Source organism: Chiloscyllium punctatum, chromosome 4 (genome assembly GCF_047496795.1).
Source record: "Chiloscyllium punctatum isolate Juve2018m chromosome 4, sChiPun1.3, whole genome shotgun sequence".
Taxonomy (NCBI): domain Eukaryota; kingdom Metazoa; phylum Chordata; class Chondrichthyes; order Orectolobiformes; family Hemiscylliidae; genus Chiloscyllium; species Chiloscyllium punctatum.
In genome coordinates, this window is record NC_092742.1 from 13,157,384 (window position 1) to 13,172,255 (window position 14,872).

The 14,872-nt window shown below is 41.9% G+C and overlaps 1 protein-coding gene across 10 annotated transcripts in view; it reads left to right on the plus strand.

The window, feature by feature from the left end:
* The window catches only part of foxn3 (forkhead box N3), a 469,004-nt gene that overhangs the window by 133,640 nt on the left and 320,492 nt on the right, over positions 1-14,872 (plus strand). The window contains exon 2 of one of the 10 annotated variants that reach the window (XM_072568103.1): positions 8,304-8,392. The exons of the other annotated variants lie outside the window; for them this stretch is intronic. The gene's annotated coding sequence lies outside the window, so the exon portion shown is untranslated. The remainder of the gene's footprint in view (positions 1-8,303; positions 8,393-14,872) is intronic. 10 annotated transcript variants of the gene reach the window in all.

Below are 14,872 nucleotides of genomic sequence, written 5' to 3' on the forward strand. Positions count from 1 at the left end.
GAGGAGGGGAGATTAGGAAACCAGTGGAATCAATTCCCTCCATTACTCCCTCATTAGGTGCACACCCTCTACCAACCCACCCTCCACATTCACCAATTTTCCTTGCTGTTGCAAGAGGTATAAAGTCCGTGCTCTCACCACCACTCTTCTCTCACCCCTCTTTCCCCCCCCCCCCACCCCCACAACTCAACTCCACTCTCCATCCAAGGCCCCAAAGAATCTTTTCACATCCAGCAGAGATTTTCCTACACGTCCAAATATCTTGTTCTGACCTACCACCCTCTGCTCTGACCTATCATCATCGGCTCCACCCTCAGCTCTGATCTATCACCTGTTCCTGATGAAGGGCTTAAGCCTGAAACATCGATTCCCTCACTCCTTGGATGCTGCCTGATCTGTGCATTTCCAGCACCACACTTTTCAACCTCATCTACTGTGTCTGTTGGTCTCAATGTGGCCATCTCTACATTGGGGAGACAGGACACTAACTTGGAGAACGTTCCAGGGAACATCTCTGGGGCACGTACACCAAACGACCCCACCGTCCTGTGGCTAACCTCTTCAACTCCCTCTCCCACTCTAAGTCGTGCAAGTCCTCCACTGCCAAATCCAGGCCACTCAATGACTGTAGGAAGAATGCTATGTCTTCCGTGTTGGGACCCTCCAACCACATAGCATCAACGTCAACCACTAGTTTTCTGATCTTCCCTTCCCCTACATCATCCCAGATCCAACCCTCCACCTCAGCACCGCTGTTTTGAACTGTCCTACCTGTCCATCTTCCTTTCCACCTATCTGCTCCACCCTCCCTCTGACCTATTACTATCACCTACCACCTGTACCTACCTATTGCTTACCCAGCCACATTTACCACCCACCCCCACCCGGCCCGCAACTTCCCCAAGTGAGGCTTTCCTCCCTTTCTAGCATCCTTCTACGTATTTTATTTGATCCGTATTTTATCTTTAACTTTTGTTAGTTGCAGTTGATTCACCTTTCCCAATTTCCTTCATATTCCCTAAAATCTGCTTTCAGACCCAACCTGTCCATTAGTACAATGATTACTGTGACCTTTGACTGTTCACCAGCCTCTAGGAAAATGCCTTGCATCTGCTCTGACACATTCTTGATCCTGACAACGGGGAGGCACCATAATATCTTAAAAGATAAGTCTACAGCCACAAAAATGCCAGCCAGTTCTACCAGCTATCAGGGCAGTTATTCTCCATGCCATCTTTTGTATAGCTGAGCTCCCTACGCTACCACTGACTTGTCTTCATCTGCATTCCTGAGGAACTGTTGTTCTCACTAGTATCAAAAATGCAAAACTGATTGCCGTGCGACCTTCTGAGATTCCTGTGCTACCTGCCTGGTTCTCTTAAGCTACCTAGCAGTCTTGTGTGTCTGCCTGAAGACTCCATAACCTGTGCTATGATCACCTCCTAAACATGGTATATTTTTGTTTGCTGTCCTGTGTGTGCAATACAGTGACTCCAGCTGTTACTAGTGTTCTGAAACCTGGAGCTCAAGCCTGTGAAACCTGTGGGTTTCCTGCACATATTTATATCTGAGATATGTGGTTTGCCCATTAAGTTCTTTTTCCTTAGATTTTTACACACTTGATGCAACTGCAACACACCAGCTTCTGTGAACAACAACTAAATTTTATTAAACACGGTACAAACTTTCTGGAGGAGCTTTTAACACACTCACCTTGTGGGGCTTGCGGAGTCATGTCAAAAGCTCTCCAAGCAAAGGAAACAGTCCTTTTATACAAAATCTTTACATCACAGTTAATACCCACAAGACAACCCCTAGCCATCCCCCTCAGTCACATGGCACTCAAGACCCAATGCAGTTACCACATCATCTCCAGAAACAATGTAATGCAAATCATCCTTTCCTGGTCAAATCTATTGCAAATAGTTTTATTTGTAACTATAGGGGAGTAGTCAAATCCCAAATATAACGTTCTCACTGATTTCTGAATAGGCGATGAAAATGTAAGTAGTAGGAGATGACAATGTAAATTGCTCTGAATGGCAAGGAAATGGCCATGTAAATGGCCCTGAGTAATAGGTGCTAATGTAAATTTCTTACAATCTATCTAAGTCAGAGGCATCCCACCCTAGCCATGGGACATTCAATTTCCCGCAAGTCAGCAGAGCAAATTAACTCTTTGATATCACATACCCTTTATCATTCCATGATAATCACCTCAGTGGCGCTGCCACCTTCTTCATAAAATTCTTAATGCCAGTACTTTAGCAAGTTATTGACTCACAACATACAATTATTATAACAAGAATTACTAAGTCTATGCAGTGGATGGAATCTGCAGGATTCTCCCACAAGGGGGGGAAAGAAAGTGTTCACCAATAAAGTTCTTAAATCCACAGTCCTTAGTGACCACTCCATCCCCTCCAAGTTGAGGGGGAACAAGCCAGTTATCAAAAATCTCATTTAGTAAAATCCAAACTGTAAACAAAATCCAGTCTGTCCTTGCACACCATTCCACAGCAAAATCTTAAATCTTGGGTAAGGGCAGTTAAATACTTAACAAAACTGACGAGGCTTCCATCCTTGTGGAGATGCTTCAGATGGAGGATACCAGCGTGTTTGAGCATGAAGTGCAGCAGCTGCAACTGCAGCAGCAGGCTGGGTGAATGCAGCATTCTTTGCTGCTTCTCCTCCCACTCTGCTGTTAAATGTAAAAAGCCAACTGGGCTGTGATGTTAGCTTGATCAGTGAACCTTCATATCCCTTAAATGATCGAAGGCCATTGACAAAAAGCGTATGGACCTCCTCTTCACCGTTGTTAGCTTCTTCACTCTTCTTGCTCATGATTGGGGAGCTGATTGAATCCAATGAATCAGGTGGTGTTCCGAAGGCATGCTTTACCTGTGAGTGGAGAAACTCTAGAGATTGTTAGCTGCTGAAAGTATCTTTGCATACCACTTGATGACAAATACCTGCCAACAACAATGTGATTCACTCCCAGGGAGCTTAATAGTGTATGGGTGTGAACAAGATTAGCCAAAAGTCTATGGACTTCCAGAAAGTTGGGGTGCCTGCCTTCTGCAGTAAAAAAATCTTAAAGCCTGTTTATTATAAGCTGTTGCTTGTAATCAATAAGTCAGAGACTTCATAAGTTGTAAATTAGTCATTCTGCCTCCTTTGTGAAAGTACCTGAAGAGTGAGATCTGGTCAAATGGCAAGACCTGACAAACCATAAAGATCACATCTGCTAACACTGTGGGGCATTGCAATGTCATCCCAATTTTTCCCTCCACTTCTAACATGGATATTGTTTTGAGAGTCTCTGAGTGGGTGTGTGGGAGCAGTTTTATAAAGGGATTAGAGTTTTAATTCGTAGAGTTAGATGTTGATGGTTCATAATTGTTTATCTGTGACTTGAATCTATTTATTTGTCAAGTACAGAATCCTGGTCAATGTCTCTTCTCAACTTGGATCTTAGAGAAAAAAATGGGCAATTGTGTATACTTTGAATCTTTAATTTTTTCGATGATTGGGGATAACATGGTTTTATTTCCAGTTTACTACCCTGCTGAGGCGTGACAGTTTGAGAAGTGCCATCCTCCAGAATAGGATACTGTTTGCTATTAATCTGTTGGGTAGTTTGACTTTGCATTAAGCATTGACCTATGGAATTTTAATATTGCAAACTTGAGGCTTGCTGCTGAAGAAAAGTGCACCCACCAAAAAAACAGCACCAAGACAACGTTGGAGTACAGTGCAATTGCTACAGCCGAGACTGCCACTCACGTGTGGGCTTGTCCAGCCACAACAGGAGCTGCTCTACCAACAAAGATTGAAGCAAGACTTCCCAGGTGCAGATCCATGGTCGTGAGACCAATGGATGCCACAACAAACTTGAGCTGAATTTGGATATGTTATTACATGTAAAAGAGTTACCTGATCTCATCAGTATTAAACCCGGGTTGTGCTGAGCGACCAGATGCTTTCTGGACATTTTGCCTACTTGTTGACTTGAGGCCATTATCAGATTGACAAGTTGATTCTTTTCAATGCTATTCTTAATGAAAATTGAACTATTTATTTCCTAGGATAATATGAGCTCTTTGCCCTTTTTGTTTAATAGTGACTTTCATTGTACAAATGATTGCAAGCATATCCAACAAAAACAAGCTGTGATGTGCAAAAATGTCTTTGCTTCAGAGGTTTCTGTCTGTACAACTGAGATGTGAACATGAGTTGTTGCAATAAACTGTCACTGAAATAGTTTAGAAGCAATTTAACAATCCTTTCAATCATTATTCACTTGGTTGCTTCTGTAACCCAAGACAAAAATTAAAACTTGTATTTTTATTGTATCTGATTACAGTGCAGCAGAAATCTTCAAGGTCAAGCTAAATCAAATTACTCAAGTTTTACAATGGTGTTGCTTTCTAAGTCACTTCAATAACTTTTTCGCGTGAATGGAATTACTTGCATTTCTATAGCACAATCCATAATCTCGGGGTGTCCTAAAATATCCTGACTGGAAAGTCCGAAATCACCACCATCTTGAACAGTTAAGAATGAGAACAATTGCTGACCTTTCAAGTGGTACTCATGAAGATTGCAAGCAACCTGGTTTCGCTCTTCCCTCTGATGGGAGCAGAGTGTATTCTACGAATTGAATGAAGACTTTTGTCTTTATTTTTAATTTGACCTGCCCAAAATTTATTTCTCAACTACTTCTGCCAAGGATGAACGAAATAACATGTCAGTGTTTTTCTGCCTATCCTATGTAGTGGTGCCTACATTTGAAGGTGTCTGAAGGATATGAAAGGCATTATCTGAATGTAGTATAGGAGGATCTTGTGCACTGGTAATGTCACCACCTCTGGTCAGAAGGTCCACGATCAATTCCCACCTGCTCCAGAGGTGATATGTCTGAACAGGTTGTTCAAAAATATCTTTGTTTATTCTTTTAACATTGTGATCTCCCAGTACTGAAGGAGTTAATTTACTGACTAAATTGATCCAGGATATGATGCAACTTGTGCCCTGTTGTAAAATGACTTTATCTTCCATACTGAAATATAGCAACCCTGTGGGATAGTGCACACATTGTTGTATTTGTGCATCTATTCTTAAAAGCCCCATACTTAATTCAGCTTTGTGTCAAAAGTTGATAGTGAATTAATTGAAAGAACAGATTTTTCAGTTTATTTCTCTTTGCAAAACTGTCATTAATTGCAACAGTTGTTCCCAGAGTTATTTTATTTATTCTAATTTCCCCATTGTAAACTGGGCAGGGTTTATTTGTGTTGTAATTTTGTCCTGAAATGAAACTGACATCACAGTAGATATTATTAAAATCCAACTCTGATAGAGAGATGTGGCAGGAAGGCAAGGATTTCATCAATCTCTTGTAGGATGAGCCTGCTTGTTAAACAGGTTACTGGGGAAAGATGTGTTATTGTGAAACAGGTTTGCTGCCAACACCCTGTAGCAAAATGATGGTGAAATCCAGTTGGTTGACTCAGTGGCAGCTGGGAAGAATTTGTTTTATATCTGTTTTCGATTTACATTACTTTCCCATACCTTCGCTGCTGTTTAAATTTGAAAGAATGAGAAAAATTGATTAGAAGTAGCATGAATTGAGCAGGTTAGCGCTTAAGAAAATTCCAGAGATTAACCACTTAACTTTGTCAGGTAGCAAAGTCCTCGTGCAAGTCACAGCTAAATGAAGCACTTAGCAGAGCCCCCCCCCCCCCCCCCCCCCCCTGCAGTGAGGGCTTGGCTTCTCTTGTTTAAAGTTTACTTTTCTGAACCCAAGAGGGATCAGTGGTGGTGGTGAATAATTTATCACCACCATGAATGGGCTCATTAGGTGCCTTTTCAGAATTTAAATGAGTCTTGTGGTAGTCATTATGCGCGCCTTCTGTTCGGTTGAAATGACCATTTGGCAGTATCCTTGTTTGTAACAGGGGCAGCCTGCCTCCTTTTATTCGAGGATTTGCTGTTGTGTTTTGCTAAGATTGTTTGAAATATACAGTTAAAACTATTCTTGCTCGGCAGCTCTGTTTACCTAAACAGCGTCAAGAGCACTGGCATTGTAAGTTGTAAAAATTTTGTAAGATTTCTTTCAGAAATGAATTCAGCACTTTTTCATTTTAGTTTTCTCCAGTATTTGAAGGGATGGGGAGGGAGAATAATCACTGGAGTTATTTGTAGGTTACTTTCTAACAAACTATCACTTTTGATCAAAATTGCAGGATTAACTATTTGAGGAATTTGACCAGTTAACTTGCCAGGTAAACTTTTTTAATGAAATCATTTTTTGGGCACTGAGATTGAGGGCAGTTATTTTGACTATAAATAGTAAAAAATGATATGTTAAACTACATGTGTAGGTAGCATGCAAATCTGTATAATAAAGTTAAACTTACAATTTCAAATCTTTAATCTTCAATTTTATTAATTGCTGAAACACAGTATGATTTAAACAAGGTATGTATGGAGAAAATGTGGGATTTGTTGTGTCTGCATGATGTTACAAAGCAATTTATTCTTCAAAAGATTTAATTCATTGTAATAAATGCAGCAGTGTACAAAGCAGTCACAGAGTCACATGTATAGCACAGAAGCAGACCCTTCGGTCCAACTCGTCCATGCCAACCAGATGTCCTAAATTAATCTAAACCCATTTGCCAGATTTGGCTCCTATCCCTCCAAATGCTTCCTATTCAAACACACATGCAGCTGCATTTTAAATGTTGTAATTGTACCAGTCTCCCCCACTTTCTCTGGCAGCTCATTCCATAAATGCACCACCCTTTGCATGAAACATTTGCCCCTTAGATCCCTTTTAAACCTTCCCTTCTCACCCTAAACCTATGCTCTCAAATCCTGAGCTCCCCTAACCTAGGGAAAAGACCTTGTTTATTTACCATGTCCATGCCCCTCAGATTTTATAAACTTCAATGAGGTCCACCTCTGACCCTCCAGGGGAAACAGCCCCAGCCTATTCAGTCCCTCTCTATAGTTCAAACCCTCCAACCCTGGCAATATCCTTGTAAATCCTTTCTAGTTGATCTCGTTACTTTGCATTTAGGATCTTTTTGAGATTTGAATTGGCTTGATGTCCAATGAGAGTGTGTTCTTTGAAATAATGCCACATTATCATAATTATAAACTGGTTTTCTTGAGGTCTAAATTGGGTTTTGATTGCAGAGAACATACAGCTCCTTTCTTGGGAGACCTAATCACTTCTTTGTATCTTGTTCCGAGCCCCATGCTGTTCAGTTACTTGTGAGCAAATAGAACTTACCTGCTGCAGTGTGTCTGCAATTTAATCTTCAGTTACTGTTTGTCCATGCAGCTGTTTAAATGATGCTTACCATGACTCAGATTACTTTCAAAACAAGCAACAGTTCTTTAAAACACTGTTTTAGAACAGTCAATTCTCATTTCAGTCTACAGTTTTAAAAGGCACAAAAAAAACTTTCAGTTCTATTAGTTTTTTAGTATTTGAGGTCCAAGCAAATGAAAGAATTCGATACATGGGCCTTTCAGTGATTCGTGTAGATAATGCAGTACACTGCTGAATCTTGGTGATGAAAAGTTCTGCTTTGTGCTGAGTTGAGCCAGTTTTAGACAAAATACCAGTCTTGCATAACAAATGTCGGTTGTCTTGATTCCCCCAGGTGACATTGTTTTTAAAGTGTATCTTGAGTCATGGTGAAATTTGATTTGATTGTGAAGTTCTTCAGTTCTCTGACCTGTTCCCCTCAGTTAGACTAGCATGGTAACACAGTTTGTAAAGTGGAGAATAGGCAATTGGATGGGAATATCAAGGGGAGCTGCTAGACCTATAGAGACGAGCAACAGTCTGACACTGCTTAATGTTCCAAATTATGATGCTTCATATACCTGATGCTCTGCTATATCTGAGTGGACTCGCACAAACTCATAACGTTTGCCTATACTTGTGTTTTGGTTTTTGCTGTTGTTTACCTATTATTTACTTCTCTGTGCTATTTAACTCTGTGATCTGCCTGTATTGCTCGCAAGACAGTTTTTCACTGTGCCTCGGTACATGTGACAATAAATTCAATTCAATATCTGTAAGTCTCCAAGTTATGCCTACGATAGTTGGTCACTTTTGCATGCAGTAATCCACATGAAGAGCTTATGAAAGGGATTACTATGATGTGAAATGACTCTTCTAAGTGAGTTGAGATAAATATGTTTGAGAGTTATAGATATGTGTTACATATAATATTTGCCTTTTAGTTTTTGTCACCAATTTTTATTCTGTCCTTGTGCAGACACATGTCCTTTCATGGGTCCCATGTCCCCTTCCAATTATAGTGGAGTTGAATGTGTTCTGATATGAGGAACAAGCAGGGAGCTACAGGTCAGTTCACTAAACATCGGTCAGAGGGAAAATGTTCGAAACTGTTATTGCAGAAGTTATAGTAGGGCACTTGGATAAGTTAATGATAATCAAGTAGAGATAATTCTTTGAGAAGGTGACCAAACAGGTGGATGAAGGTAAAGCAGTTGATGTGGTGTATGTGGATTTCATTAAAGCATTTTGATATGGTTCCCCAAAGTAGGCTATTGCAGAAAATAAGGAGGCATTTGATTGAGGGTGATTTTGCAGTTTGCATCAGAAATTGGCTAGCTGTAAGAAGACAGGTTGATGGGAAAGATTCATCCTGGAGTTCAAAAACTAGTGGTGTACCGCAAAGATCTGTTTTGAGTCCACTGCTGTTTGTCATTTTTATAAATGACCGGGATGAGGGCATAGAAGGATGGGTTAGTAAATTTGTGGATGACCCGAAGGCTTTTGCAGTTGTGGAAAGGATGTTGCAGGTTACAGAGGGACATAAATAAGCTGCAGAACTGGCTTGAGAGGTAGCAAATGGAGTTTAATGAAGAAAAGTGTGAAGTGATTCACTTTGGAAGGAGCAACAGGAATACAGAGTACTGGGCTAATAGTAAGATTCTTTTGTAGTGTGGATGATCAGAGAGATGTGTGTTCATGTGCGTAGGTCCCTGAAAGTTGCCACCAAGGTTGATAGGGTTGTTAAGAAAGCGTATGGTGTGTTAGCTTTTATCGGTAGAGGGTTTGCGTTTCGGAGCCGTAAGGTCATGTTGCAGCTGTACAAAACTCCTGGTGCGGCTGTATTTGGAGTATTGCGTGCAGTTCTGGTTGCCGCTGTATAGTAAGGATGTAGAAGTATTGGAAATGGTGTAGAGGAGATTTATCAGGATGTTGCCTGGTACGGATGATGAAAAGCTGAGGGACTTGAGACTTTTTTGTTAGAGAGAAGGCGGCTAAGAGGTGACTTAATAGCGACATACAAGATGATCAGATAGGGTGGTCAGTGAGAATCTTTTTCTTTGGACAGTGATGGCTAGCATGAGGGGACACAGCTTTAAATTGAGGGGTGATGGATATTGGATGGATGTCAGGGTAGGTTCTTTACTCATAGTAATAAGGATGTAGAATGCCCTGCCTGCAACAGTAGTGGACTTGCCAACATTAAGGGCATTTAAATGGTCATTAGATATCCATATGGATGATAATGGAATAGTGCAGATTCCATTATGGGTTCCAATAGATGGGTTTAGATTGGTCTCGCAGATTGGTGCAACATAAAGGGCCAAAGGCTTTAACGTTGTAATACTGCGCTGTAATGTTCTATGCTCTACAGCTTGTTGTGCAATAGCCCTCAAGACTATCAATGGCTCCTTCAACCTTGTGTCATCGGCAAATTTACTAACCTACTTCTCAACCTCTTCGTCCAAGTCATTTATAAAAACTACAAAAAGCAGAGGCCCAAGAATAGAGTCCTATGGAACACCACTTACCACTGACCTCTAGGCAGAATACTTTCCATCTACAATCACACTCTCCCATCTGTCAGCCAAGCAATTCTGAATCCAGGTAGCCAAATCTCCCTGTATCCCATACTTCCTGACTTAATGAATGACCTTTGTCAACCTGTCTCGTCGTCACCTCAAAGAACTCAGTAAGGTTTGTGAGGCATGACCTGCCCCTCACAAAGGTATGCTGACTGCTTTTAATCACGCTATGCTTTTCCAAATAGTCATAAATCCTATCCCTTAGAATTCTTTCTAAAACCTTGCTGACCACAGATGTAAGACTGGTCTTTAATTATGCTGCTTGAAAAGAGAAACAACATTCGCCTCCCTCCAATCTCCAGTGGAAAGTGAGGAAGCAAATATGTTCACCAGCGGCTTAGCAACCTAGGATAAATCTGGTCTGGCCCTGGGGGCTTATCAGTCTTAGAACATAGAACAGTACAGCACAGAACAGGCCCTTCAGCCCACGATGTTGTGCCGACCATTGATCCTCATGTATGCACCCTCAAATTTCTGTGACCATATGCATATCCAGCAGTATCTTAAATGTCCCCAGTGACCTTGCTTCCACAACTACTGCTGGCAACGCATTCCATGCTCTCTCAACTCTGTGTAAAGAACCCGCCTCTGACATCCCCTCTATACTTTCCTCCAACCAGCTTAAAACTATGACCCCTCGTATTAGTCATTTCTGCCCTGGGATATAGTCTCTGGCTATCGACTCCATCTATGCCTCTCATTATCTTGTATACCTCAATTAGGTCCCCTCTCCTCCTCCTCTTCTCCAATGAAAAAAGTCTGAGCTCAGTCAACCTCTCTTCATAAGATAAGCCCTCCTGTCCAGGCAGCATCCTGGTAAACCACCTCTGAAGCCTCTCCAAAGCATCCACATCTTTCCTATAATAGGGTGACCAGAACTGGACGCAGTATTCCAAGTGCGGTCTAACCAAAGTTTTATAGAGCTCAACAAGATCTCACGACTCTTAAAACTCAATCCCACTGTTAATGAAAGCCAAAACACCATATGCTTTCTTAACAACCCTGTCCACTTGGGTGGCCATTTTAAGGGATCTACGTACCCGCACACCAAGATCCCACTGTTCCTCCACACGGCCAAGAATCCTATCCTAAATCCTGTACTTGGCTTTCAAATTTGACCTTCCAAAATGCATCACCTCCCATTTATCCAGGTTGAACTCCATATGCCACCTCTCAGCCCATCTCTGCACCTGTCAATGTTCTGCTGCAGCCTACGACAGCCCTCTATACTGTCAACGACACCTCCAACCTTTGTCTCGTCTGCAAACTTGCTGACCCATCCTTCAATCCCCTCATCCAAGTCATTAATAAAAATTACAAACAGTAGAGGCCCAAGGACAGAGCCCTGTGGAACACCACTCACCACTGACTTCCAGGCAGAATATTTTCCTTCTACTACCACTCGCTGTCTTCTGTTGGCCAGCCAATTCTGTATCCAGACAGCTATGTTCCCCTGAATCCCATTCCTCCGACCTTCTGAATGAGCCTACCATGGGGAACCTTATCAAATGCCTTGCTGAAGTCCATATACACCACATCCACAGCTCGACCTTCATAAACTTTTCTAGTCACATCCTCAAAGAACTCGATAAGGTTTGTGAGGTATGATCTGCCCCTCACAAAGCAGTGTTGACTGCATTTAATCAAGCCATGCTCTTCCAGATGGTCATAAATCCTATCCCTCAGAATCCTTTCTCACACCTTGCAGACGACAGACGTGAGACTTACTGGTCTGTAATTGCCAGGGATTTCCCTATTTCCTTTATTGAAGAGAGGAATTACATTTGCCTCTCTCCAGTCCTCAGGTATGACTCCAGTGGAGAGCGAGGATGCAAAGATCTTCGCAAGTGGCAAAGCAATCTCATTTCTCATTTTCCCAAAGCAGCCGAGGATAAATCTGGTCCGGGTCTGACGATTTGTCAATCTTAATGTTTGACAAAATTTCAGCACATCAGCTTCCTCTATCTCTATCCATTCCAGCATGCATACCTGCTCTTCAAAAGTTTCATTAACTACAAAGTTCGTTTATTTCATAAAGACAGAAGCAAAAAACTCATTTAGAGCTTCCCCTACCACCTCAGACTCCACACACAAGTTCCCTATGCTATCCCTGATTGGCCCTACTCTTTCTTTGACCATTCTCTTATTCCTCACAAGTGTAAAATGCCTTTGTGTTCTCCCTAATCCGTTCTGCCAAGCCTTTCTTGTGCCCCCTCCTGGCTCTCCTCAGACCATTTTTGAGCTCCTTCCTCGCTTGCCTGTAATCCTCTAGAGCTGAGCTTGACCCTAGCTTCCTCCACCTTATGTAAGCTACCTTCTTCCTTTTGATGAGAAGCTCCACCGCTCTCGTCATCCAAGGTTCCTTTATCTTACCACTTCTTACCTGTCTCAGAGGGACATATTTATTCATCACTCGCAACAACTGTTCCTTAAACAGTCTCCTAAAGATATAGTGCCTTTACCATGGAACAATTGCTCCCAGTCCATGCTTCCTAACTCATGTGTAATCGCATCATTGTTTCCTCTTCCCCAATTAAATATCCTCCCATTTTGCCTAATTCTCTCCTTCTCCATAGCTATGGTGTGCTTAAATTTTTAGCAAATGTTAACTTCCTCAATCTCTATCTGTTCAAGCCTGTTTCCCGGCTCCTCAAAGTTCTCATTCACAACAAGGTCCCTTTCCTTAGTGAAGACCAAAGCAAAAAACTCATTTAGGGCTTCTGCTGTCTGTTCAGACACCATGCACAAGTTATAGTGCTGATGGCAGAAATGGATAGGAAAGCAAGCAGTGAAGAGGGCGAGAGGTTACTAAGAGATATGAATGAGTCAATTGAGAGGGCAAAGATGTAGCAAATGGAGTATAATGTGGGAAAATATACAATGTCAATTTTGAAGGGATAGGAACAAATCCATTCATTTAAATGGAAAATTTACCTTCCTGGCAGGCTCCTTGGTTCTGGAAAGTTCCCTATAATATGTTTAGGCTGTGGTAAACTGCTGGTAACTGAAACCACAAAATGATTCTGCGGACATGGGGGTGAGGGGTCTCCCTGTAAAACCCTGAGGAGTTTTGATAGGGTAGTTCCTCAAAGGATGTCTGTTATGAGAGTATTTAGAGCTAGGAATTGCTATTCAAATTCAGGAACTACCTATTTAAAAGAAATTGGGTAATTCTTCTCTTGAGGGTCATGAGTCTTTGGAATCATTTATGAAGAGATGGAAGCAGAGTCTTTGATTTTATTTTAAGGTAGAGGTAAATTTTTTTTTTGAGATGTAAGGTCATCAGGAATATGTGGGTTTAAATTCCGAAGTGCCACAGTGAGAAACCGTAATGACCATCTCAGGAGACAGACACAGACTGCAACAGACAGGGAACCCTCTGTTGTCCAGTACTTCCCGGGAGCCAAACGACTACGCCATGTTCTTCGCAGCCTGCAACACATGATCAATGAGGATGAGCACCTCGCCAAGACCTTCCCCACACATCCACTTCTCTCCTTTAACCAACCACTGAACCTCAGATCATGATTCTTAGCAAACTGCCCAGCCTTCAGGTCAACAACACTGTACAATCCTGCCACAGCAGGCGCTGCAAGATATGTCAGAGTATCGACATGGGTAACACCATTACATGTGGGGACACCTCCCACAATGTACGTGGCAAGTCCTCATGTGACTTGCCCAACATGGTCTATCTCCTATGCTGCAGGCAAGGATGCCCTGAGGCATGGTATGTTGTGGAGACTGAGCAGACGGTATGATAACGGATGAATGGATTTCACACAGCAATCACCAGGAGGAGTGTTCCCTCCCAATTGGGGACATGTGGCCTTTGACCTGTGGGTGACCATCCTCCAAGGCAGACTTCGGGACAAGCAGCAACACAGAGTGGCTGAGCAGAAGCTGATAGCAAAGTTTGGTACCCATGTGAATGGCCTCAACTGGGACCTTGGGTTCATGTCACCACTACAGGTGATTCCACTGAATGACATGCACACTCTCGCACGTATGCTTGCTCTCATAAGGACATACATACACCCCCTCGCTCGCTCACGCACGCGCTCGCCCACGCACTCGATCTGTCATCCCTACGTGCGCACACACATGCTTAGGGGATTAATTTTGTTTTTGTAGAATTACATTTTATTTTGCTCAAAAACTGCACAAATTCATGTAAAACTAAACCGAGGGTTTGTCAGTCTGACATAGCATTGGGACACAGACAGACATCATATCGATTTGTTTAAAAACCTGAGCTATCTTGGGAACGTAATTTAAAAGAAGTTCTGGGATTTACATATCAAAGAACAGAAACTGGCATATCCCATTATAAAAGAATGAAGTTTTAATCTAAGATGGTTTACTGTATCACATCTCCATGACACTGGACTCCTTTTGGCTATAAATTCTGTGAGCATGATCTTAACCCCCACAACCACCTGATGAAGGAGCGCCGCTCTGAAAGCTAGTGCTTCCAGATAAACCTGTTGGACTATAACCTGGTGTTGTGTGATATTTACTTTGGTTTCAAAAGCATTACTGATGAACCACACTCAGTTGTTGGCATGTGAAGGAGTCAAGTCAGCATTGTCCTACTAGACCAAAGGGCTGCTCTCCCATGGATATTGAAACATTAGTTTGCTTGGAGCTGGGGTACTGTAGCAAACTACTTGAATTCTGTTATTTCTGCATAGACAAAATCGATCTAGGACCTTATGTCAGCAACCAGAGGAGTTCCATATTTTTGTACTGAAGGTATTTGTAGTGTCCAACTTGGCAGTTTTATAGAGCCCTGGGTGCAAACAAATGTTTTCTGTCCTTCAAATTAATTATGTCTCAAGTTTTAATCACACAAAATGCTTTAAACAGTTATTTTCTCCCGTTTCATGTGTTGTTTTTCCTTTTCTGTCACCACCTCAAACAGTGTTTTGAATGCTAAATTAAGATTACAGGAAATGTTAGG